The sequence below is a fragment of the Neofelis nebulosa genome, chromosome 18 (genome assembly GCF_028018385.1).
Source record: "Neofelis nebulosa isolate mNeoNeb1 chromosome 18, mNeoNeb1.pri, whole genome shotgun sequence".
NCBI classification, from domain to species: domain Eukaryota; kingdom Metazoa; phylum Chordata; class Mammalia; order Carnivora; family Felidae; genus Neofelis; species Neofelis nebulosa.
In genome coordinates this window covers 35,723,767-35,748,119 of record NC_080799.1, presented here as the reverse complement: position 1 = coordinate 35,748,119, position 24,353 = coordinate 35,723,767, and the positions used below count along the sequence as shown (strand labels likewise).

At 49.9% G+C, this 24,353-nt stretch overlaps 2 long non-coding RNA genes across 3 annotated transcripts in view; both read right to left on the bottom strand.

The window, feature by feature from the left end:
- Positions 1 to 8,506: 8,506 nt before the first annotated feature.
- Positions 8,507 to 10,085, bottom strand: LOC131501439 (uncharacterized). The gene is made up of 2 exons (XR_009256791.1): positions 9,519 to 10,085; positions 8,507 to 9,209 (listed from the first exon to the last, which is right to left on the bottom strand). It is a non-coding gene; the product is annotated as an uncharacterized LOC131501439 (long non-coding RNA).
- A 3,224-nt stretch (positions 10,086 to 13,309) lies between these two features.
- The window catches only part of LOC131501438 (uncharacterized), a 68,148-nt gene continuing 57,104 nt past the window's right edge, over positions 13,310 to 24,353 (bottom strand). Inside the window, exons 3-7 of one of the 2 annotated variants that reach the window (XR_009256790.1) lie at positions 18,438 to 18,917; positions 18,060 to 18,235; positions 15,041 to 15,281; positions 14,270 to 14,872; positions 13,310 to 14,112 (exon numbers count right to left, since the gene is read on the bottom strand). This is a non-coding gene — a long non-coding RNA (uncharacterized LOC131501438). Of the gene's footprint in view, positions 14,873 to 15,040; positions 15,282 to 18,059; positions 18,236 to 18,437; positions 18,918 to 24,353 lie in introns of both variants that reach the window. The other variant, XR_009256789.1, reaches the window with a different exon arrangement.

The following is a 24,353-nucleotide window of genomic DNA, read 5'->3' as shown; positions in this document are numbered from 1 at the left end:
GAGGAATTTCGACAAAAGGAGAAAACGGGATCTCCTGCCTTCTTCGGAAGACGAAGCGAGAACCCTGTACGACAGTTCTTAGGCTATGTGACCTCAAACAAATTCAAGCTCATAGGAAAGATTTCAGAGCAATATTTTCAACTGCCATCATCTGGACTCAGTCTGTTTCTACAGGGGGACACATCCCACAAATCAAAGATAAAGTTACTACAATCTGAAGGCCAGTTCAAATATGGCATAAGTACAAATTACAGTGATTCGCGAAATGGAAAAATCCTTCCACTGGGGAGGTGGGCTTCTCCTCCCTCCCCGCCCCCCACCCCCACAATCGGGAGAGGGGAACTTCCCTCTGGATTCCTGGTGAAACCACATCCCCAAGTTTCCACAGGAATGATGAGTTTTGATGAAACGGCACGAGAACACAAACACGACTGCATCGGGATACAAAATTGTAACGGACCCTGATTACAGCTTCAGAAAAAAAAAAATACAACAAAAAACAGGCTCCATGATAACAGACCAAGCCGTGCAACAAGGTAAACTGAGGCTAGCTGTTTGGTTCACAGGCTGAGATCGTCCCCAATCTTCTTTAACTTCCACACTTTCTGCAATATTGTTATTTTTTACATAACTTTCAGAAACATCACCGCATCCTCTACAAATAACCTCCCTGCACTCAAGGTTAAGGCAAAAGTCAATGATAAGCTCTTAAATTTATTCCAGGAACACTGACAATTCTAAAGTTCCCTGAACTAAGCAGCTGAAATTCTTTGGCTGTTCCTTTCTCGAAAGTTAACGCCTATAAGGGAAGAAGACATAAAGGACACGGTGCCTTGAGCCTTTAGGATCCTGGTGAATTAATTTCCCACCCACTATAGGGAAGCAGGGAACCACCAAGCAGATACCCTCTATATTTCCTTTCTTCTGTCTGTGCCTTTTTTTTTTTTTTTAAGATTTTATTTTTTAAGTAATCTCTACACCCAACATGGGCCTCGAACTCACAACTCCGAGATCAAGAGTCGCAGGCTCCACCGGCTGAGCCAGCCAGGCGCCCCTCTGTCTGTATCTTAAAGCCTGTGAAATCACACACAGTTCTACTGAAATAACCTGCACGCAGGGACGACTACATTAGCCAAGGGAGTGTTATCACGGCGGCCCAGAATACAAAGATTCGAATAATAAGACATTGTGTGGACCCAGGAAAGTACCACTTGGAGCTCAAGTAACAATTTTAAGGTGAAGCAAACACCCGTCGAGCTCAGAACGGACTATGGCAGGCCAAATGGGCACCAAGGACATCATAAACACGTCCGCACCAGAGAAACGCAGAGTTAAGGGGGTCTCTTTGCCTGATGAGACGGACCCCCTCATCCACTGGGCTGTTTTCATTGCAATAAAAGCAAAAACAAACACAACACAAGTTGCAGTGCCCGGACTCTAGGACTCCCTCTCATGAATCTCCTTTCTTCCAACCATCACTGGAGCTTTGGGTTGATTCATGGTTGGCAGCAGAATTTTAAGTCCCAGATGGGCACCAGCCCATTCTCACAGTGGCCTTGTGGCTAATTAACATTAAGAGTATGTGCTGCTTAGCTCCTTGAAAATTAACTTAGGCTGGAAATGCCTTCTGGCTCCTTCCCTCCCAGTGTTTCCCCTTTTACCACCCAACCCTCGTCTTGTCTGTGCCTCCCCTGAAACTTTGCTGAGATCCTTCTGCTGCTTCCACATGTCCCCCCACGTGTCCACATATGCTCAGGCCTTGGCTTTGCTACTAAACCCACAGTGGTTATCCTGGCCTCTTTCACACCTCCCTCCTTTGCACTCCCCTCAAACTCCTTCCAGGCATTAGAGAGCACTTTTTCACCTGCATGTGTTTCCACTTTTAACCCACAGCGTAAATCCTTCAGGACCAGGAGCCATTTCTTCCAAGTCCTTTAAAGGGCAAGGGCGGCACTTTGTTTCTTCACAACCAGCCCATAAAAGAGACTGAAGGAGTAATGGGAGGTATACTCACCAAAGCATCTAGGATTTTAGAGACCTAAGAAATTGATCCTGTTTCTGATCAATCACCCAGTCACGTAATCCGCAAAAACATTACAAGGATACTTTTTCAAACGTGAACAAAAGCATCTATTATTAATGCCTTAAAGTAACAGGAAAGAGAGAAGACGGGCCTCTCTCATAGTAGATCTACAATTAATGTTTCTTAGAGAGTCTGGTGCACTTTTTGATCCCACACAAAGGCTGGCTGAGCGGTAAGCCAAGTACAGCATGGGTGTTACTTCATGCAGGTAGAACAGGTCACCTGCTCTCCAGAGTCTGATCCAACTATGAGAAAACCAAACACGGTCGTGGAGTCCCAGATACCAGCTCATGCCTCTCTTTACAATGGAATCCAGGTTAGTCCTACTTTAAAAGAACCACCCTAGAAGGCTGCGGGTGGGGACAGGAAGGTAAGCAAGCAAGCGAGGCAGTCAAGCATACAATCATGCAAACCATGCCCTTGCTTAAAAAGGGCCCCTGGGGAAACTGCAGGGCCAACCCGCCTTCCAGGCTGCCCCTGAATCAGCACCAGCCCCCCAGGCCAAGGCCAGGGTTTGTACCCCCGGGGGAGGGCTGGTGGGACAGTCTAACCTGATGGGTTAAGGGAAGACCCTTGACTTCCAGAAACTGGATTTCCCAACCAGCAAGCTCAGTCCAACAGGTAATGACATCAGCCCCACGAATCGGAAGCACAAAAGTGATCAGAAAACTAGTGAAGGTCCAACTGGCCTGAGCCCTGGAATGCTCGGCCTTTCTAGAATGGGCCCATTTCCCTATCCCCTGACCTTGACCAACACCACTGCCCAGATCCATACTGACCTGGAGAGCAGAGGGGAGGAGGCCACCTGCCTAGCTTGGTCGGGAGGGGTGATGTCCACCTCCGCCACAAGTTCCCCGGCCGGAGCCACCAGCACGCATCGGGCACCGCCAGTAGGTGGGTCTGTCGGGGCTCATCCCTGAGCTCACCGGGTGCCCACCTTAACCCGCGGGGAAGGGGTTTGGCCAGGGCCAAGGCTCCCTTCTCACTGTGTCCGGATTTTCGCCTCTCGGGGGCTCCCTCGGCCCCCAGGTGTCCACAAAGGCACGCGCTGACAGTGGCAGAGGCAAAAAGCGCCGATGCCGCGGCCCATAAAAGCCGACTTTCCGGGACCGGCGTCCGGAAATTGTTTCGGACGACCCCAGCGCTGGCGCTCGGCCCACTCGTCGGGGCAGGGACGGAACCCGGCCTGTCCCACGGCCGGGACAAGCGCCGGGAGGCTGGACACCCGGCCCCGGGCGGGCCCCGCGCGCCAGATCTCGGCCGGTCCCCTACGCCCTCCACCCCGCCTCGACCCCCGGGGCCCGCCGGAGCCCCCCCAGCCCCGCGACCGGCGCGATGCCCCGGGTCTCCCGGCCTCGGCTGCTCCCGAGTCCGGGGCCAGTGCTCGCGCCGCCGAGCCCCGCTCCCTCCCGGGCCGCCGCGCCCCCCGCCCGCGCCCGTGCCCGCGCCACACTCACCGCCGCCAGCGCAGCCAGTCGAGCCGGGAGGTCTGAGCGAGCCGCGCAGGCGGGCGGCCGGGCCGGGGTGGGGCGGGGCCGGGGCGGGGCCGGGGCCGGGGGCGGGGCGGCTCAGGCTTCCGGCTCCCCCTTCAGCCCGCGCGCGGACCCACCCCGCCCAGTGCGGCCTGGAACGTGCCCGAGGCTGTCCCCCACCCTCCGGGTTCTGCCCGTCGCTTCCGTCCCGCGGAACATCCCCAGAGTGCACCCCGACCCCGCTCACTCCCTGGATCCCCTAGGTTCTGCCGAGGCTCCTCGCGATGACCTCGGGGGGGGGGGGGGGGGGGGGCGGGGGGCCCAGTCTCCCCATCCTGTCCCCCTCCCCCCACTGCGGATTCTGCCCCTGCTCGTCGATCCCCCTCCCCTCCTGATTTCCGCATCCTGCTCTCCCCATTCCCCTAGGTCCCCCATCTCTGGCATTCCTAACCCCTCCCACCCTCAGACAACGTGGACCACCAACTTGAGTCCCAGGTTCAGGGTTCCCTGCTCTCAGTAGAGCAGCCCTTACTCTACCCGTAACTGAGTTCCGTACCTTCAGACAAATCCGGATAGCCCGAGATACACCGTGTGCCTTTGGAAAAGTCACCCACTCTGGGCCTCAGTTTCCTGTCTGTAAAATAGGCATTAACAGTACCTGTCGCATATATCTAAGAATGCATTGAGATCTTGCAAGCAAAGACAGGTTAGGTGTTAAATAAAACCAATATCCTGTCTTACTACCTTCTATGTCCCCAGGGAGGTCCACGCCCCCTAGGTACTTTCTTATTCCATCACTAAAATCTCTCTCTCTCTCTTTTTTTTTTTTAATCTTGAAATTTATTTTTGAGAGAGAGAGAGAGCATGTGCGTGAGCAAGAAGAGGAAGACAGAGGATCTGAAGTGGGCTCTGTGCTGACAGCAGGGAGGCCCATCTGGGGCTCAGACTCATGAACCATGAGATCATGGCCTGAAACACCCAGGTGCCCCTGCCCCTAGAATCTGCAAATCAATATCTCCTGTTTCAACATCCACTCAGTCCTCTGCCCCTAAATGGGTGCTGCCTGCCTATCCGCTAAGAGCCCCATTTGCCTGGTAAGGTAGTAACCACAGCCCTGATCCAGCAGGGTTCTGGAAGAAGTCATTACAAGGCATTAAGGAGCTTGTGTGGCTTTCAGAGTACACAGTCCTGGAAATGGGAGGAACCCTGATGCGGCCATCTAGAGAAATGCCACTTGGGCGGAGAGCCTCTGAGTCCCTCCAGGGATTCATACATCTGGATCCTTACTGGATCCTAAGACTCTTCCGGTGATGGAATCCTCTGCCTTCACACGAAGACCCCAGAGACACTGAGTCCCAGACAGGTAGAATGACTTGTCCAAAGTCCCAGAGCAAACTGTCCTCTCTGCCCCTGTTCAAAGCTCTCACCACCTTTTACCATATGGACCCAGCCACTACCAGCCACGAAAGATATTACTCAATTGGGGGAGGGGATTTCAAAGTCCTCCCAACTGTGAGTAAGCGCCAGGGAAAGGTTATTAGTGAGGCCAATCTTTTATTTTAAAACTATTGAGGAAGCTGGAATAAGCCCAGCCTCTGCCATTCTCCATTCTCAAGGTGGGCAAAGAGGCATGTTGTCCTGACATAAAACCAGAGTATCACGGACTGTCACTAGCAAGATACAAGCCCTACAGAAACTCTGTCAGAGCAAAATGTTCAAGGAACAGCCTGTGTGAATGCTTTCTCCTCTCCCCTCCCCTCCCCTCCCCTCCCCTCCCCTCCCCTCCCCTCCCCTCCCCTCCCCTCTCCCCTCCCCTCCCCTCCCCTCCCCTCTCCTCTCCTCTCCTCTCCTCTCCTTTCCCATATCCCCCACCTTTTTCTTTCCTTCTTTTTCTGCAGAGGGAAAAGTAATCGCACATCTGAATTACTTCTGTCTTTTACTCAATGCCACCACGTCATTCCTTTTTTCTCCTTCAACAGCTGAGCATCACGGGAGCTGGCTTTGTTTGTTTGTTTGTTTGTTTGTTTGTTTTTCAGATGTCCTAAACACTTAACTGCGCCTGTGAGCTAGCGATTATTTATGGGGAGGGCTGTAAAACTGTGACTCTTTTTTTCAATCCCCAAGAAGCCATAGAGATTGAATTTCTAACCCAGGGCTTCTGAGAAGCGAAGGAAAGTAACCCAGACACACGATCATCTCAACAGACACAGAAAAAGCATTTGACAAAACTCCAACATCTTTTCATGAGAAAAATACTCAACAGGGCAGAAATAGAAGGAAACATCCCACAACCTGATAAAGAGCATCTACTGTGACCAACATCCTCGGTGGTGAAAGACTGGATGTTTCCCCCACCACCGACATCAGGAACAAGCACTTTTGCCACTTCTGCCTTTGCCACTTCTGCTCAACATTGTACCAGAAGTGCTAGCCAAGACAATTCCGCGAGAAAAAGAAGTAAAAAGCATCCAGAATAGAAAGGAAGAAGTAGGAACTATCTCAGTTCACAGACAACATGATCTGACACAGAGAACATCTTAAGGAATCCACAAAACATCATCAGTGCTAATAAACAAGGTCAGCGAGGTGGCAGGGAATTAGATCAACATACAAAAATCGGTTGCATTTCTGTACACTAGTAGGGAATGACACAACAATGAAAATCAGAAAATAAGTTAAGAAAGTCTGACTTATACGGTGAAAACTACAAAATATTGTTGAAGAAATTAAAGACCTAAATGAAATGGAAAAACATTCGTGTAGTATATCAGTCAGAGTTCTATCAGAGAAACAGTACTGGAAGGAGATGATAGATGGATGGATGGATGGATAGATAGGATGGGAAGGAAGGAAGAAGGAAGGAAGGAAGGAAGGAAGGAAGGAAGGAAGGAAGGAAGGAAGGAATAGATAGGTAGATAGATAGGATGGATAGATAGATAGATAGATAGATAGATAGATAGATAGATAGATAGATAGATGGGATGGACAAGTAGGTAGGTAGGAAGGAAGGAAAGGATAGGCTGGATGGATAGATAGACAGGATGGGTGGGTGTGGCTGATGGATGGATAAAGAGACAGATAGATGATAGCTAGATAAATAGATAGAATAGGTAGGTAGGTAGGTAGATAGACGGGATGGGAAGGAAGGAAGGAAGGAAGGGATATGTAGATAGAGAGATAGGATGGACAGATAGATAGATGGGATGGATAAGTAGGTAGGTAGGAAGGAAGGAAAGGATAGGCTAGATGGATAGACAGACAGATAGATAGGATGGGTGGGTGTAGTTGATGGATGGATAAACAGTGATAGATGATAGATAGATAGATAGATAGATAGATAGAAAGCATAGGTAGGTAGGTAGGTAGATAGACGGGATGGGAAGAAAGGAAGGAAGGAAGGAAGGAAGGAAGGAAGGAAGGAAGGAATGGATAGATAGGTAGGTAGATAGATAGGATGGACAGATACATGGGATGGATAAGTAGGTAGGTAGGTAGGAAGGATAGGATGGATGGATGGATAGGACAGGATAAGATAGATAGGGAGGCAGATAGGCAGATAGATAGGATGGATAGGTATGTAGGCAGGAAGATAGAATAGGATGAATGAATGTGGAGAGAGAGAGAGAAAGAGAGAGAGAGAGAGAGAGAGAGAGAGAGAGAGGTGAAGCCCTCAGGCAGGAGTAGAAGCTTTGGTCCACAGGTGTAATCCTTTCTCCAGAAAACTTAAGTTTTGCTCTTAAGGCCTTTTAACTGATTGGATGAGGCCCAAATTACCAAAATAATCTCCTTTACTTAAAACTTGTTGTATGGAACATGATTCACTCATTGCACTGTTTCAAGTACAGTAAGACTTTGGATTGCGAGCATAATTCATTCCTGAAACACGCTTGTAATCCAAAGCACTTGTATATCAAAGTGAATTTCCCCACAAGAAATAATGGAAACTCGGATGATTCATTCCACAACCCAAAAATATTCATATAAAAATGATTACAGGGGCGCCTGGGTGGCGCAGTCGGTTAAGCGTCCGACTTCAGCCAGGTCACGATCTCGCGGTCCGTGAGTTCGAGCCCTGCGTCGGGCTCTGGGCTGATGGCTCGGAGCCTGGAGCCTGTTTCCGATTCTGTGTCTCCCTCTCTCTCTGCCCCTCCCCCGTTCGTGCTCTGTCTCTCTCTGTCCCAAAAATAAATAAAAAACGTTGAAAAAAAAAATTAAAAAAAAAAATGATTACAATACTGTAATATAATGCAAAATAATAAAGAAAATGAGAAATGTACAGAAAAATAAACTAACCTGCACTTCCCTTAAAAAAAAAACAACAAAAACGTGTTGTAGAAGTTAACCCCTTCCAAAAATACCTTCACAGCAAGACCTAGATTAGTGTGTAGTTGAATTAATGGCCACTATGGCCTAGCCAACTTGACATTAAGGCTAACAACCATCACAGACGGCAAGACTCCCCAAACTGAGGTACAGATCGGTGTGATGTCTATCAAAATCTCAGCTGCCTTTTCAGGCAAGCGTTACATCCCAGTCTGGTGCGGACTGTTGATAACGGGGGAGGGCTGTGCCTTTCGGGGGGCTGGGGGTGTATGGGGGGAATCTCGGTGCCTTTTTAAGAGTCTTTTTTTTTTAATATTCTGGAGCTGGATGGTGCTAACAGTTGCCCAACACTGTGAGCACTTTGTGCCACTGAACTGTATGCTAAGAAATGGTTAAAAGGGTAAATTTTACCGTCATGCACATTTTCCCATGAAAACTAAAAGTAAGTTATAGTAAAAGTAGGCACCTTTGCCTGAGTAGACATTTCTGCAAAGAAGATATACGAGCGGCCAAGAATCAGCTGAAAAAAAAAAAAAAAAGCTCCACATCGTTAGTCATCGGGGAAATGTAAATCAAAACCACAATGAGATACCGCTTCGTACCCGCTGTGGTGGCCATAAAAAAAAAGTTTTCTTTTTTTTCAATGGAAAATAACAAGGGCTGGGAGGGACGTCAAGAAACTGAAACTCTCACACGTTGCTGGGGGCCATGTAAAACACCGCAGCTGCTGTTGCGGCCCCAAATATATACACAGAATGATTGAAACCAGGCATTCAAACAAAAAGGTACAGAGGAATGTTCTTATCAGCAATATTCACCCCCCGTCAGAGTGTGGAAATGACCAAATGTCCACCAACTGATAAGTGGGTGAACGAGATGTTGTGCATCCACACGACGGAATACCGTTCGGGCACACAGTGGAAGAAAGCACAGGCCCACGCTACAATGTGGGTGACCCTTGAAAACATTGTGCTCATTGAAAGAAGACTGACACACGAGGTCCCATATCATAGGATTCCATTTGTAGGTTATTTTGACAATAGGCAAATCTACAGTGGCAGAAGGCTGATTCGTGGGGGCCTGGGGCTGGGAGGAGTGGGGAGCGACTTCTAATGGGTATGGGGTTTGTCTACACATGTTCTGGAAGCTGGTTGTGGTGATGGTCACACTACTTTGATGTACTAAATGCCACGAAATCGTAGAGTTTAAAATAGTTGAAACACTAGGGCTCCTGGGTGGCTCAGTCAGTTGAACATCCAACTCTTGATTTTGGCTCAGGTCGTGATGCCAGGGCCATCCCTCTGCACCTCTCCTTCACTTGCACTCTCTCTCTAAAATAAAAAAAAAAAAATGGGGGGGCACCGGGTGGCTCGGTCAGTTGAATGTCTGACATCAGCTCAGGTCATGATCTCACAGTTCATGGGTTCGAGCCCCGAATCAGGCTCTGTGCTGACTTAAGATTCTGTGTCTCTCTCTCTCTCTCTGCCTCTCCCTCACTTGTACACTAACCGCCCCCCCAAAAAAATAAATACGTAAACATTTTGTAAAAAAAGAAAAAAATTTAAATAGTTGAAATCTTAAATTCTGTATTGTGTGCATTTTATTTCAATTAAAAAAAAAAAAGTAAACCAGGCACTCACCTATGCCCTGTTAGGACACAGCCAAAGGGGGCCACATGGCTTTTCATGACATCTGTGATTGTTTCTGTTCCCACCGAAGAGTCTGCTGTTGTGCTCAACCCAAAAAGTCTCGCACGAGATCCGGGCCGTGAAGACACATGCACCGATACCCCGGAATCACATGGGCAGACAGAAAGGGAGGGCCGCCCTCCGGCTGTGCTCTGAGACATCAGAAATGACAGCAGCCAGGAGAGAAAAACGAGCTGCTTGGAGAATGCAGAGAACGATCCCATTTTTTTTGTTGTTGTTAAAAGAGGGGGGAAAAGATACACACACACACACACACACACACACCCTGGGAAAATGCTTTGACACTTTCTCAGGGATAAAGAACACCGCCAACGGGAGCCTCTGAGTAGGGACTGTCTCCTTTTGTTCCTGGCCATTTTTTCTGATATTTACAGGACACATACAAATTGCTTGTTTAAAAAAGCTAATCTTCAAAGAAGGAACTCAGTAGCCAGAAATAGCCTCCACTGGCTGGTTTGTGCTATTCATAACAACAAGTTCTGGTAACTAATGTTTCCATAATACCTTTTCCATTTCCAAAACATGGTTGCTGCACACATCGCATGACTCATCCTTGAAGAAGCCCTTTGGAGTAGCGAGTCTTACCGCTGAGACACGCAGATGGGGAAATGAGGCCAGGGGACCAGAAGCTTGCCCGTGGTGGTGGTGGTGGTGATGGGAAACACCAACTGTGCCCCCGCTGGCTGCAAGGCCCTGGGCAAAGCACTCGTACATTCGTCATCACATTGTCTCCTTGCAAAAACCCTCATATTCTCGAGATGGGGAGATTGAGGCCCGGAGAGGTTCCAGCATCTGGGCCGCCTGTGGAGACAGAGGCGTAAGAGGCACAGGGCTTCCGTGGGTGCCCATGGTGCGGGAAGGAACATGCAGGGGGATTGGGCTGGGCTGGAGGAAGTTGTCAGAACTGTCTTTTCACTCGCAGAGGGCACGGGCTGGCTTCCGCTCATACAGAACTGCCTATTTCTTTTTTGTGGGTTGGGGCTCTGCAGGAGAATATACTGGGGGGAAAGGCTCTGAGGCCCTAGCCTGAAAGCTCTCAGTGATCTGGAAGGCTCTAAGCTCCGAGAAGCTCTCCACAACATGGGGGCTGAACACAGGCATGGAGCCAGGCAGCCTGGGTTCCAAACGCCACTGCCACCGTGACCAGCTGGGTGGCCTTTGGCAACTCGCTTAACCTCTCTGGGCCTCAGCTGTCACCTGTATCTCATAGAGTTGTTTCTCTTCCCACTGAAAACTCTGCTGTGGGTGCACCATGTGACCATGTGTCAAATAAATGGGATTCTGGGATTTATCTTCCACTCACCCCTGCACGGCCTGTCCCCGCCCCCTCCGCCGGCCTCCAGTCCAGAGCTATGCAATGGATGTGTCTGTCCACGGCTCCCCACCTGGCTTTCAAAGGGACGTCCTTGTCTGCGACTTTCACCATCGCTGGGCTCTTTCTGCATTTTGTGGATTTGAACCTGAACACGAGTTTTCGTCCATCAGCTCCGGGGCGCCTGACCTCAACTGCAGAACTCGGTTCGAGGCTGGTTTCTCCCCCGGCCAGAAGGAGACGGACAGGCCGGGGGCTGGGCTTGTGGGTCCGGGGAAGCCTAGAATTGCCCCACCTCCAGAGGGTCTGACCAGGGCTCAGGGGTGGGGTGGGGGGGGGGAGCTGATGGACGGTTTGAGGAAACGGAGCAGTGGTGATGCCTTGAGTCTGGCACGAGGCCTGAGCCAAAGTTTCCTTGTTGGCTCCTTCCCAGGAGCAAGACCTCAGCCGGCCCCTCCCTGCAGACTCCCCCGCTCTCTCAGCTGTCCTGCCAGCTCCCAATGTGGCCATGACAGTGAGAAGAAGTCACGAAGGGAAGCAGCGTGGCAAGGTGCCGGCACAAAGGAAGGCTTCGGGGGTTCAGAGCTGCTATTACTGACCTGCTATTGTTCTTAAGCGCCCCTTCCAGCAAACACAAAAACCCACATGGGGCGCCCGGGTGGCTCAGCCGGTTGAGCGTCCGGCTTCGGCTCAGGTCATGATCTCGCAGTCTGTGAGTTCGAGCCCCGCGTCAGGCTCTGTGCTGCCAGCTCAGAGCCTGGAGCCCGCTTTGGATTCTGTGTCTGCCTGTCTTTCTGCCCCTCCCCTGCTCGTGCTCTGTCTCTCTCTGTTTCTCAAAAATAAATAAGCATTAAAAAAAAAATTTAAAACAAAACAAAACAAAAAAACCCACAAGTCCCTGAGAGTGCCTCCCCTTGTTCTCGAATCAGTTTTGATCCGCTGGCCACAGACACAGCTCCATGATAAGAAAATGGTCCCACTCAAACAAATGAAGTCTGGACACAGATCACCAAACACCCCCTACCTGAGCTCCTGACTCAGTTTCCCCACAATCCAGAGTGCTGTCAGGACCCTCCCTAAGGCCTCCAGAATGCTATATGATCTGAGCTCTGTTCTTCTCTGCCCTCCATTTCCAGACACCCTCGACCTCACTCTGCTCCAGTCAAATAGGCCTCCCTGCTGTTCTAGCACAGCCCTGCCTCAGGGCCTTTGCACTGGCTGTCCCCTCTCTAAAATGCTATAAATGAGGAAGCAATCAAGACTCAAGGGTTTTGCCACTGGTGTCAGAACTGGGATTTGAACCTAAGGCAGGACTATGAATAAATTCTAATGTGAACTGCTTGAATTCTCACTCTAATTCACTGCAGCCAAGCCCCCGCCCATTCCAAATCGTGCGCCTCTGTGCAGGGAGCCAACTTGTCCCGCCTGGGAGCTGACAAGCCAAGTCAGTACAGCACGAAGGCCCTAAGGCCCCTGGACAGAAATCCCCAGCAGCAGGGAACAGCTGTGGCATCAGGGCTGAAGAGGGTCCCCTCGAGTGACAAAAGAGGAAGCAAAGAAGCAGAAAGGAGAAGCGGACTGCAGCCCTGCCTCATGTCTCAGACCCACATAGGTAGTTCCCAGCATCGCGAGAACGAAACAGAAGTGAAATCCTGTAGAGTCATCGGACTCAGGGCGCCCGGGGTTGGGGGGCTGTGGGGAGGAAACGATCCTACCGCACCTCCCTGAGCCCCTCTCTGGGCCAAACTCGGCGGCCGTGGAGATGTTGGAGAGGCGCTTGCTTGTAGACCTGTGGGCGATCCGCACTGAGAACTCACTCACTGCACAGATGTCCCGGTGGCTGGGCACAGATGGGTCACCCCACGGAGCCTCCACAGCCCAGAGTGGAGACGATGCAAATGGCTATTAAAAGGGAGCTGGACAAACCCATCATGAAAAATCAGTGCGGAAACTGCTCTGCCACAATTTAGGAGGACAAAATGGCCCCAGCCCCGTCTGTCCAGTTACAGAGATCGGGCTGTGAAATCCTCCAGGGGGAAAGACAAGCTGTAGAGCAGGGAGGGGGTGGGGTGGGGGCTGGGCAATGGACACCGAACGGGATCATGTATGGTACCTGCTTCCTCGAAGGTCACGCCAAGCGGTGGGACATGAAACCATATGACTGGGTCATGACCAGCCACCTTGCCTTTTAAACGGAACGGGATGGGATGAGATAGGACAGGACAGACAGGACAGGACGGGGAAGACAGCATCCAAGAGACAACCCCAGATGGCATTTCTTATAATAAGTAGCATTGCATAAGTTTTCTATTTAGTTATACGCCAGCGTCCGCGTATACTGGGTTACAATGCAGAATCTATTTTTTCACTGCGGCTTGGAGCTAAAAAAAAAAAAAAAAAATTTGAAAACCCTGGAAACGGAAAAAAATGAAAAGAAAGAAAGGACTCAAGGTGGCCCCCTCTGAAGAGAAGGAGGCCACGGGCAGCAGCCTTACTTTATACAATTCCGTGTTGTTGTTGTTTTTTTTTAAACAATGAGCACGCATTGCTTTGCTTTTGCAATAACATAAAGAACTTTAAAAACCTTTTAGAAAACATAAACATGCCTGCCTCAGTCTCCAGGAAAGAGGCTGGGCTGTCTGAACTGTCAACTAGTTTTTGATGTGGAAAAGGCCAAAGCCCTGTCCCGAAGGGCGCTCCCTCCCAGAGGGTTTCCAGGGCCTCCCCGGGTTTTTTCCACTCGTCCTTCTCTTCCCCTCCAGAAAGCCACGGGACCATCCAAAAAGGAAACACGCCTTAAGACGTCAGTCTTCATTTTCGAAAACGGAACAGGCGCCCCCCACCCCGCAATGGCCATTGTGTTTTCTGTTTTCTGTTTAGCATTACAGAGTCCATATTTTCCATAAAGAGCCTCCCTGACTTCATTTTTAAAATGCCTACAAGGGCGAACCTACCGGTTGCACCCAATGATTTCCTATTATACTTGTCACCTTGGTAGATATCCCTGGGTGTGTGGTCTTTCTTTTCTCTTTTTTTAGGATTAGTTCCTTCGGGCAAGTTCCCAGAAGTGTGATCGCTGGAGAGGGAAGCGTCTACCTTTCCGGCCCCTGATACACTCCGCCGAGAGCTGCTTTCCGAAAGAGCTGGGGACTCACGCCTTTTCAAGGAACTGCCCGTTGTGGGGGTGGTTAGGTCATCGCCACCTTTGTCTCCCTGCGGGACACATCTGTGACCCAGGTGCCTGTGTCACGGAGCCCGGAGAAAGGCGGGAAAAAGCATTCCCCTCTCCGCCACCAGGCGAGAGCCTGGAACAGGCGGGTCTCGAGGACTCCAGAGGGCGGGGAGGGCATCCCTTCCCCACCGTGGAAACCTGGAGGCCAGGCCGGCACCATCTGGAAGCCAGGACTGGGAAGGTGGGTGTGTTCTCTCACTGGGCTGCTTTGTGCACCGCGGGCCCCATCGGGAGGTTGCAAGCATGAAGAATGTGGCCCAGAGCACGTCACGCTGCATATCTTGGTGGGTTTGGGCTCCTAGGACAGAAGGCCCCAGTAGGACCAGCTCAGAGACAACACAGATGTATTTCTCACAGTTCCGGGGATTGGGATGTCCCAGGCCAAGGGGCCAGCCGATTCAGTGGCCGATGACCCAGATGTCATCATATGGTGCAAGCGGGCAGGGACCTCCGTGGGGTTGCTTTCATCAGGGCACCGATCCCATTCATGAGGGCTCCGCCCCCATCCACCAGGCCTCCCCAAAGCCCCACCTTCTCACACCATCCTGCTGGGGGTGAGGTTTCACCTTGTGGACCTGCTGGGGGGCGGGGTGGTGGGGACACACACATCCATCCGTCGCAATGGGCATTTCTGAGCAGAGAGGATCAGGGCCATCCGTTGTCCAGGTGGGGGTACAGCTCAGCATCACTTCTGCCTTCGGGGACCCCCACGGACCTCCACAGGGCCTGGGGTTCTCATAGCTAAAAAAAGATGAAAAGCTGCTGCTTTCCCACCAGTTAGCATCAAGACCGGACGACCCCGTGACCTGTGACCCAGACTCCTGCTCCCCACCTTCTCCTTAGGGCCTCGCTCACGCAAGGTGTGCCATTACCCACTTAGTTAAGGGATTGCAACCTTGCAAAACTCACATCCCACACAGCATCCACCGAGGCTTCACAGATCTCATCCAGGTCCCCCACGTCCCCTCTGCCACTGGATTTTTTTTTGCTTTAAATAAGCTGGTCCCGGGGAATCATTGTCGTCTTAGAGACTGCCATGACTTTGAAGCAAATCCCCGACATCGGATCATTTCATCTGCAAACACGCTGGTTTGAGGCTCTCCAAAGATGAGGATTCCTTTTAAAAACACAACCACGAAACTACAATGTGCTGCAAAAAGAAAAAGAAAGAAAGAAAGAAAGAAAGAAAGAAAGAAAGAAAGAAAGAAAGAAAGAAACACATTGTTGAATTCCATCCAATGTCATCCAGTCTGGGTTTACATTTCCCCAGCTGTCTCATAAACATTTTTTTTTTTTTAATCTGGCTTCTTTGAAACAGGATCCTGCCCGCTGGGCCTCCAGGACCTGGCATTCGGCTCGTCTGGCACATAGTAGGTGCTCTGTAAATCCTCGCTAGGTTAAAAAATAAGGCTAAAGAATTTTCCAGGGGCAGCTCCCGTTTTCGGAGCGGTTCTCAAGCTGGGCAACTCGGATGTTTCCATCTAATCCCGACAGTCGTGCTGAGGGGGAAACACTTTCTGTGAGCCCATTTTACAGAAGACACAGCTGAGGCACAGAGAGGTGAAACGACCTGCCCCAGGCTGCACAGCAAGGAGTAATGCCCGAAGGAGCAAGTAAAGAGGGCCCAGGACATAAGCTCACTGTGCCAGATGCTGTGATCTGTAGGGGAGGCTGTGCCGGGCCGGCCTCACCCACTCCCAGAAGCTCCCTAGCAGCATGAAGACACAGGGTCGAGTGGCACAGCTTCTGAGGCCAGAAGTCAATCCCTCTTATGGACCGACACCCACGTGGGCACCCTCAGCCACATCGGTGCCCTGCAGAGGTATTCCTGACCTCTGTCTCCTCTAGGAGGACCCCAGGAATGTCCTCCTCTGGGCCCCAGAAGGAGGAACAAGGACATCTGAGACTGTCCTCTCTCTGGTCACGCAACAAATAAATACTGATCGTTACAAGATGCCAGTCATTAATCGCAGGCCCTGGAGAACAAGTGAGAGCCAAGAACAAGTCTGAGTCCGGGGGAGGACTTAAAGAGGCCACGAAATGTATTTGTAAGGGTCAGTGGGAAAAGGGTACAAAGGAAGGGTGTAGAGGTTCTAGGGGCATGGGCAGGGAGTGGTCAGTGAGGGCTTCCTGGAGGAGGTGAGGGCAAGAATGCTGAATGTAAACTCCTGAAGCTAGTGGCTGAGCCCTCTTATTATTTTGAACAATGCTGATGAGCAAAGTACGATTAACAATAATAATCATGAACAAGAATCACGATGGGTGACAATCCCTGGATTCTGTTGGTGTGCTCGTTCACCGATGGCATCTCCCTTAGTCTTTATAAGAACCCAACAGGTAGAGACCGTAAAGGTAAAGCCCATTTTAGAGAAGAGCAAACTGAGCCTCAGAATGGTGAAGTGATTTAGCCAAGTCACAGAACTCAGCAGGTGGTGACGCTGGGATTTGAACCCAGGCCCGCTAGATCATCGAGCGCCTTCCTTTCTGTTAAGATGTCCCGCTTCCCTGACAGACTGCTGGCTGAGCCCCACCCTGGGGCTTCATGGAATCATTCAAAGTTGTCTCCCTTCTGCAAACACAACCCTAGGTCCCTCACGAGGGGTTGGAGCATGAGTGGCCTTCAGAGTCAGAGGCCCCAGCAGCACTGAGAGCCTGGCCGCTGCTTGCACCAGCTCGGAGGATCTGAGTCCTTCCTCTGGGGCATACTGGCTGTGTGACCCGAGATAGGTTCTGCAACAGCCTCCCTGAAAAGCAGGGATGACAATGGGGCTGACCTTGGCGGGGGGGCTTCCGAGGCCAGAGGAACGAGGGCAAGGAGGTAGGGGCCTGTGGGACACATATTTGGGGGCCAGATATGCCCTGGGACCCAGGGCATGGGGTAGGGAGGCAGGGGACAGAGCTGGAGAACTCTGTTAGGGCGGGTGACTGAGCACTTACTTGGTATGAGGGCTGGAGACACAGAAACCCAAGGGTAGGGATTTTGTCTGTTTTGCTCGCGGCTACAACCCCGGTGCCTAGAACAATGGCTGCCACATGATAGCTCCCCAGTCCTCGATGGGTGAATGAATGATGGATTGCATCAATAAGTGAGTGAGTGAATGAGTGAATGAATGAGTGAATGAAAGAAAGAGTGAGTGAATGAATGAGCGAATGAACGAATGAATGAATGAGTGAGTGAGTGAATGAATGAGTGAATGAAAGAGTGAAAGAATTTGTGAACGAATGAATGAGTGAATGAATGAATGAGTGAGTGAGTGAACAAACCAGGGAATGAATGAATGAGTGAATGAATGAGTGAATGAAAGAAAGAGTAAAAGAATTTGTGAATGAATGAATGAGTGAATGAATGAATGAGTGAGTGAGTGAACAAATCAGGGAATGAATGAACGAGTGAATGAAAGAAAGAGTAAAAGAATTTGTGAATGAATGAGTGAATGAAAGAAAGAATGAGTGAATAAATGAGCAAATGAATGAATGAATGAATGAGTGAATGAAAGAGTGAAAGAATTTGGGAATGAATGAATGAGTGAATGAATGAATGAGTGAGTGAGTGAACGCATCAGTGAATGAATGAATGAGTGAGTGAATATGCATTCTGACAGCAGACTTAGGGGAATACCCGGGGAGGATACAAGGAAGAAACCACTGTTCCCTAGTGGGTAGGAAATTCAACACTTTTTAAAGGGGCTGAGGGGCGCCTGGGTGGCTCAGTCGGTTAAGCGTCCGACTTCTGCTCAGGTCATGATCTCACGGTTCGTGAGTTCGAGCCCCACATCGGACTCTCCTCTGGCAGCACAGAGCCTGCTTCAGATCCTCTGTCCCTCCTCCACTCATTCTCTCTCCCTCACTCTCTCTCTCTCAAAATAAGTAAATAAACTTTTAAACACTTTAAAACAATCAAGGGGTCGATGCTTCGAGCAAGTCTTACTACGTGAGCGAGGCAGACGTGGGAAGAGGACACTGCACGAGCAAGGCCTGGTGAGTTGACGACGGGCTGGCATCCGGAGTTACTATAGGATGTAGGTGGGTGTAGAGCGGAAAGGTTGGTGGTGAGTCAGGGACGAGCCCCACGTGCCTGGGATACAGCATTCGAAGGCTGCTCTCCTGCGACGAGGAATCCGAGAAGGTTTTCAGCAGGAACACAGCAGGATCATAACTGACCGTGTCCAGCTGCAGGTGTCCCACGACCCAAAACCTTCCTTGCACTGCTCTCCAGGGCGGGTCTGGATCCCATAGCATACGCCCCAGCCCGAAGGCTGAATCCTTCACGACGCGTACCGAATGCAGGGGTTCCGAAAGCATGTACCAAGCACCCTCCGTGAACAGAACAAGAGTTGATATGCATGAAGCATCTACATTTGCCAGCATTGGGCTCAGCCTTGGGTCCGTATTATTTCATGTCCTTCTGCCATCAGCCCTGTAAAGTAAGTAGTAGCTCTGCCCCATGCGATGGATAAGGAAACTGAATTCAGAAAGCCTCAGGGAAAGGCCCAGGGTCCCACAGTTACCTGGGGAGAAAATCCGGATCCTGACCCCAGGCGGTCTGGATCCAGAGCCCCTGCTCCCATCACCGTTCTGAACTGCTTAAAGCACGGGGCCTTGCCTTCTGCCATCGTGTCGGGAAAGTAAACCACCAGACTCAGGTTAGATGCTTAGAAAAGGGCTGCCTTTGCCGAGCTGGCCTCAGCCTTAGGTCACAGACTTGCTTTGGAGAATGTGGCACTCAATACTGTGGAGGGCTGCTGTTGAGGACAGTGCTGTCAGCTTGAGCACATTGCTGCGGCCCCTGTATAAAAGGCAGACAAGAGAAAAGCCTTGAGTTCTTCAGATCCAGAAAAGCCAGACTTCCCTTGAGCTCTTAATTTGTTTTCAATCTTGGAACGGTGAACATCTTGAAATTGATCGTTTCCCTTTTTGCTCTGGCCACTGGGAAGCTCAGACCACAGGTACATCCCAGCTCTGTAAGCAGTAGGGTGCTTTAACATGGGTGATGTTTTATTTTTCTTTTCTCCTATTTTTTATGACTGTTTCCTCATTTTAAAAAATCCTATTGTTTTGTTGCTATCTTTGTTAGTTACTTTTTTAAGTTTATTTATTATTTTCTGAGGTGGGGGGGGACGAGGAAGGGGCAGAGACAGAAAGAGAGGGAGAGGGTCCCAAGCAGGCTCCACAGCTGTCAACACAGAGCCTGATATGGGGCTTGAACTCACAAACCGTGAGATCATGACCTGAGCCGAAATCAAGAGTCTGATGATTAAGCCACCCAGGCACCCCTAGTTGTTTCTAATCCATTTTGGTGAAGGGCAAGTTTATAAATAAATATATACAGAGATTTACTCTGAGGATGCAAAGATGGCTCCACATCCACAAATGAATCAACGCGATGCACCACATTAACAAAAGGAAAGATAACAATCATGTATCATCTCAATAGATGCAGAAAAAGCTCTTGACAAAATTCAACATCCATTTATGATAAACACTCTCAACAAAGTGGGTATGGACAGAACATACTGCAATATAATAAAGGCATGTCTGAAAAGCCCACAGCTAATATCATACTCAGTGGTGAAAAGGAAGTGGTGATCTTCCTTTAAGATCAGGAAAGAGACAAGGAGAGCCACTCTCACAACGCTTATTCAACAAAGCATTAGAAATGCTAGCCACAGCAATTAGGCAGGTAAAAGAAATAAAGGGCATTCAACTTGGAAAGGAAGAAGTAAACCTGTCACTATTTGTAGACAACATGATTTTATACACAGAAAACCCTAAAGACGCCACAAAAAACCATTAGAACTAATAAATTCAAAAAAGTTATAGGGTACAAAGTCAATATGCAAAGGTTGGCTGCATTTTTATATAGTAATGACAACCTATCAGAAAGAGGGACTAAGAAAACAATCCCATTTAGAATGGCATCAAAAAGAATAACATACCAGGGTGCCTGGATGGCTCAGTTGGTTAAGCGTCTGACTTGGGCTCAGGTCATGATCTCACAGTCCATGGGTTCGAGCCCCATGTCGGGCTCTGTGCTGACAGCTCAGAGCCTGGACTCTGCTTCAGATTCTGTGTCTCCTTCTCTCTCTGCCCCTCCCATGCTCATGCTCTGTCTCTCTCTGTCTCTTAATAGTACATAAACGTAAAAAAAAAAAAAAAAGAATAAAATACCTAGGAATAAATATAATCAAAGAGATGAAAGGCCGGTACACTGAAAACTGAAAGATATTGATGAAAGAAATTGAAGAAGACACAAATAAACGGAAAGATATTCCATGCTTACAGGTTGGAAGAATTAATGTTAAAATGTCTAGACTACCCAAAGCAATCTACAGATTCAATGCAATGCCTGTCAAAATTCCAACAGCATTTTTCGCGGAAATAGAACAAACAACCCTAACATTTGTATGGAACCGCGGAAGATCACAAACAGCCAAAGCAATCTTGAGATCAAAGCCAGAGGCATCAAACTCCCTGATTTGAAATTATGCTACAAAGCTACAGTAATCAGGACTGTGGTCTTGGCATCGAGACAGACAGAAGTATCAATAGAGCAGAACGGAGAACCCAGAAAAACACCCACGCATATAAGGTCAGTTAATTTACGACAAGGGAGGCAAGAATTTACAGTGGGTAAAGGACAGTCTCTTTAATAAACAGTGCTGGGAAAACTGGACGGCCACATGCAAAAGAGTGAAACTGGACCACTTTCTTACACCATGCACAAAAATTAACTCCAAATGTATTCAAGATTTAACTTTAAGACCTGAAACCATAAAACTCCTAGAAGAAAACAGGTGGTGAACTCCTTGACATAGCTCTGGATGATGATTTTTTCCTGGAGCCGACCCCAAAGGCGAGGTGAACAAAAGCAAAAACAAACAGATGGGACCATATCTAACTATAAGTCTTCTGCATAGAAAAAAAAAATGGGGGCGCCTGGGTGGCTCAGTCGGTTAGGCGTCCGACTCCGGCTCGGGTCATGATCTCGCGGTCCATGAGTTCGAGCCCCGCATCGGGCTCTGTGCTGACAGCTCAGAGCCTGGAGCATGCTTCGGATTCTGTATCTCCCTCTCCCTCTCTCTCTGCCCCTTCCCCTCTTGTGCTCTGTCTCTCTCTGTCTCTCAAAAATGAATAAATGAAAAAAAAAAAAAGAAAAAAAAAGAAGAAAAAAAAATTAACAAAACGAAAAGGCAGCCTACGGAATGGAGGAAGCTATTTATAAACCATATACCCAGTAAAGGATTAATATCCAAAACAAAGAAAGATAAGAATTCATACAAGTCAATATCGAAACAACAAACAATCCAATTTTAAGATGGGCAGAGGATCGGAACTTTTTTTTCCCAAAGAAAACAGACAGGTGGGCAACAGGCCCACGAAAAGAGGCTCATCACCACCCATCACCAGGGAAATGCAAATCAAAACCACCAGGAGATACCACTTCACACCTGTCAGAGTGGCTAGAGTCAAAAAGACAAGAGCCAGCAGGTATGGTGAGGACGTGGAGGAAAGGGGACCCTCGTGCCCTGCTGGGGGGAACGCACACCGGCACAGCCACCGTGGAAAACGGTGTGGAGGTTTCCTCAAAATATTAAAACCAGAGCTGCCATCCGATGCCGCAATTCCGTTCTTGGATATTGACCCAAAGAAAACACAAACACTTCTTTGGGAAGATACCTGCACTCTCGTGCCCACTGCAGCGTTATTCGCAACAGCCAAGATACGGAAACAGCCTCAGTGTCCACGGATGGATATACGGGTAGAGACTACGTGGTGTGTATATACAGGGTAATACTGCTCGGCCATTACACAGAAGGAAATCTGGCCATTTCCGACAGCGCGGATGGACCTTGAGGGCATCACACAAAGTGACGTAAGTCGGACAGAGAAAGACAAACACTGGATGATTTCACTCACATGTGTAATCTAAAAAACAGGACAAACAAATAAAACCAAACAAAACGCACAGATAACGGAGAACAGCTTGGCGGCGGCTGGCCGCAGGCCGGGTAGGAGGCCGAATGGATGAAAACGATCAAGAGGTACAAACATCTAGTTATAAAATGAATGAGTCATGAGAATGTCTTGTTAAGCGTCTGACTTCGGCTCAGGCCATGATCTCGCGGTCCGTGAGTTCGAGCCCCGCGTCGGGCTCTGTGCTGATGGCTCGGAGCCTGGAACCTGCTTCGGATTCTGTGTCTCCCTCTCTCTCTCTGCTCCTTCCCCACTCGTGCTCTCTCTCTGTCTCTCAAAAATAAATAAACATTAAAGAAAACTGTTTAAATAATACTATCGAGGTGTGTATTTGACAACTGCTAAGAGAGCAGATCCGGAGCATTCATCAAAAGAAAAAAAAAAGTTTTTGTGACTGTGGCGTGACAGTAATTACACAGTAGTAATTATCGTGGCGATCATTTCACAACGTATACAAGCATCGCATCAACAGGCTAGAACCTGAAACTGACGCAATGTTCTATGTCCGTCTACGTCAACGAAAAGCATTTTGATCGAGAAATAAATGCGCACACGAAAAATGAGTGACGATACTATCGTTCGATCAGGTGCTGTTAGCAGGTGGAGCTGGGTGGGTATTTCTCCGTTGGGGGCCGTCCTGTGCCCTGAAGGACGCTTGGCAGCCGCCTTGGCCTCCATCCGCCAGATGCCAGGAGCAGCCCTCACCCCACTGTGACAACGGAAGAGGCCCATTGCTAAATGTGTCTGGGCAGTAAATTTGCACGCGGTTGAAAACCTGCACTTTCGCACTGCTCCTTGAAGGCAGGCCGAGGGTGGTTTAGGACAACAACCAAGGCCTGCTTGGGGCTGGAGCTTGGGCCGGCTAAGAACCCCCGGCTGGAGAGGGCATGTCTTCAACGCTCCAGGCTCCCAGCACACAGAGCTCTTACCGTCTCGTCCCCCGCAGCAGCCCCATGGGGTCAGACTTAGGTCCTCATTTCACAGATAAAGGCACTGGGGTCCAGAGAGGCTGAGTGAGCAGCCCGACATCACACAGCAAGAGGGTAACGGGGCAAAGGACGCAAGGGCCGAGCAACCTCCCTGCCTCTGACGGAAGCTGAGAAGAACAGAGAGTGACCACTGTGAGAAAAGGGATGTGCGCTGGGGGCGGAGGCACAGGTCAGACCTGACTGGGCAGGGGGGAAGCCCAGGGAGGGAAGTCCCGGCAAGAGAAAGGCACAGCGGCAGGCACCAGAACAGCTTTCTTAGGAACGGGGACTCCCCAGAGAACTGAAAACCTGCCCAGAACGTTCACGGCAGCACTATTAACAATAACCGAAAGGTGGAAACAACTGAAGGGTCCATCCACGGACAAACCCATGACTGTGCGCGGTCCCTCCACATCAGGGACATTACTCGGCCGTAAAAGGAATAAAGTTTGACACACGCCCCGATGCGGACGATGTTCCGTGAAAGAAGCCGGACACACAACGGGCCACATTTTGTCTGATTCCATTTACATGCAGTGTCCGGGAGGGGCAGATCCATAGGGACAGAAGGCAGGGGAGGGGAGGGGGCAGGGGGACTGGAGGTGACAGAGAAGGGGGAAGGGGTGCTTTTCGAGATGACGAGAGCATTCTCAACCTGGCTCTACCGACCGCTGAGAGCTGCACAGCTCGAGATACTGAAAGCCACGGATGGGACTGTGCACTTGAACGGGGGAATTGCATGTCACATGAACGGTATCTCAGCGACGCTGTTCTTTAAACAAGCAATAAAAGACTTGGGTAGGTGGGGGCACGCTCACGGTTGAGGATTCAGGCTTCGGTGTTGGCTGTGCCGCTCTCTCGCCGCGTGACCACGGGCACTTTATCTCCTGGAGCCTCAGCTTCCTTATCTGTAAAATGGGTATATCAGAGGTCGCCCATCTGCTACGGTTGAGGGAAGACAAGACAAAGGGAGAAGCTTGCAGCCAGAGGCTGGCACACAAGTGCTGCAGAGACATCAGTCACAGGACACTAGCCTCCGGCTGTGCCTCGTCCTACCCGCTGCTCCCTCGAACTCCAGAAGCCTGGAGAACGCCCGTTCCAGGAACGAGGCAATTCCTTGAAATCTGAAAAGACCATGGAAGCCTTTCCCGGCTCGGGGAGGAAACAAAAGCCTTCACTGTCGTCCAAGCTCCGGATCCTAAAATCCTGCCCAGGCCCAGAGGCCCTCATCCGTCACTTAGTTTCAAGACACCAAATGACCTCAGCGACGCGCGAAGGGA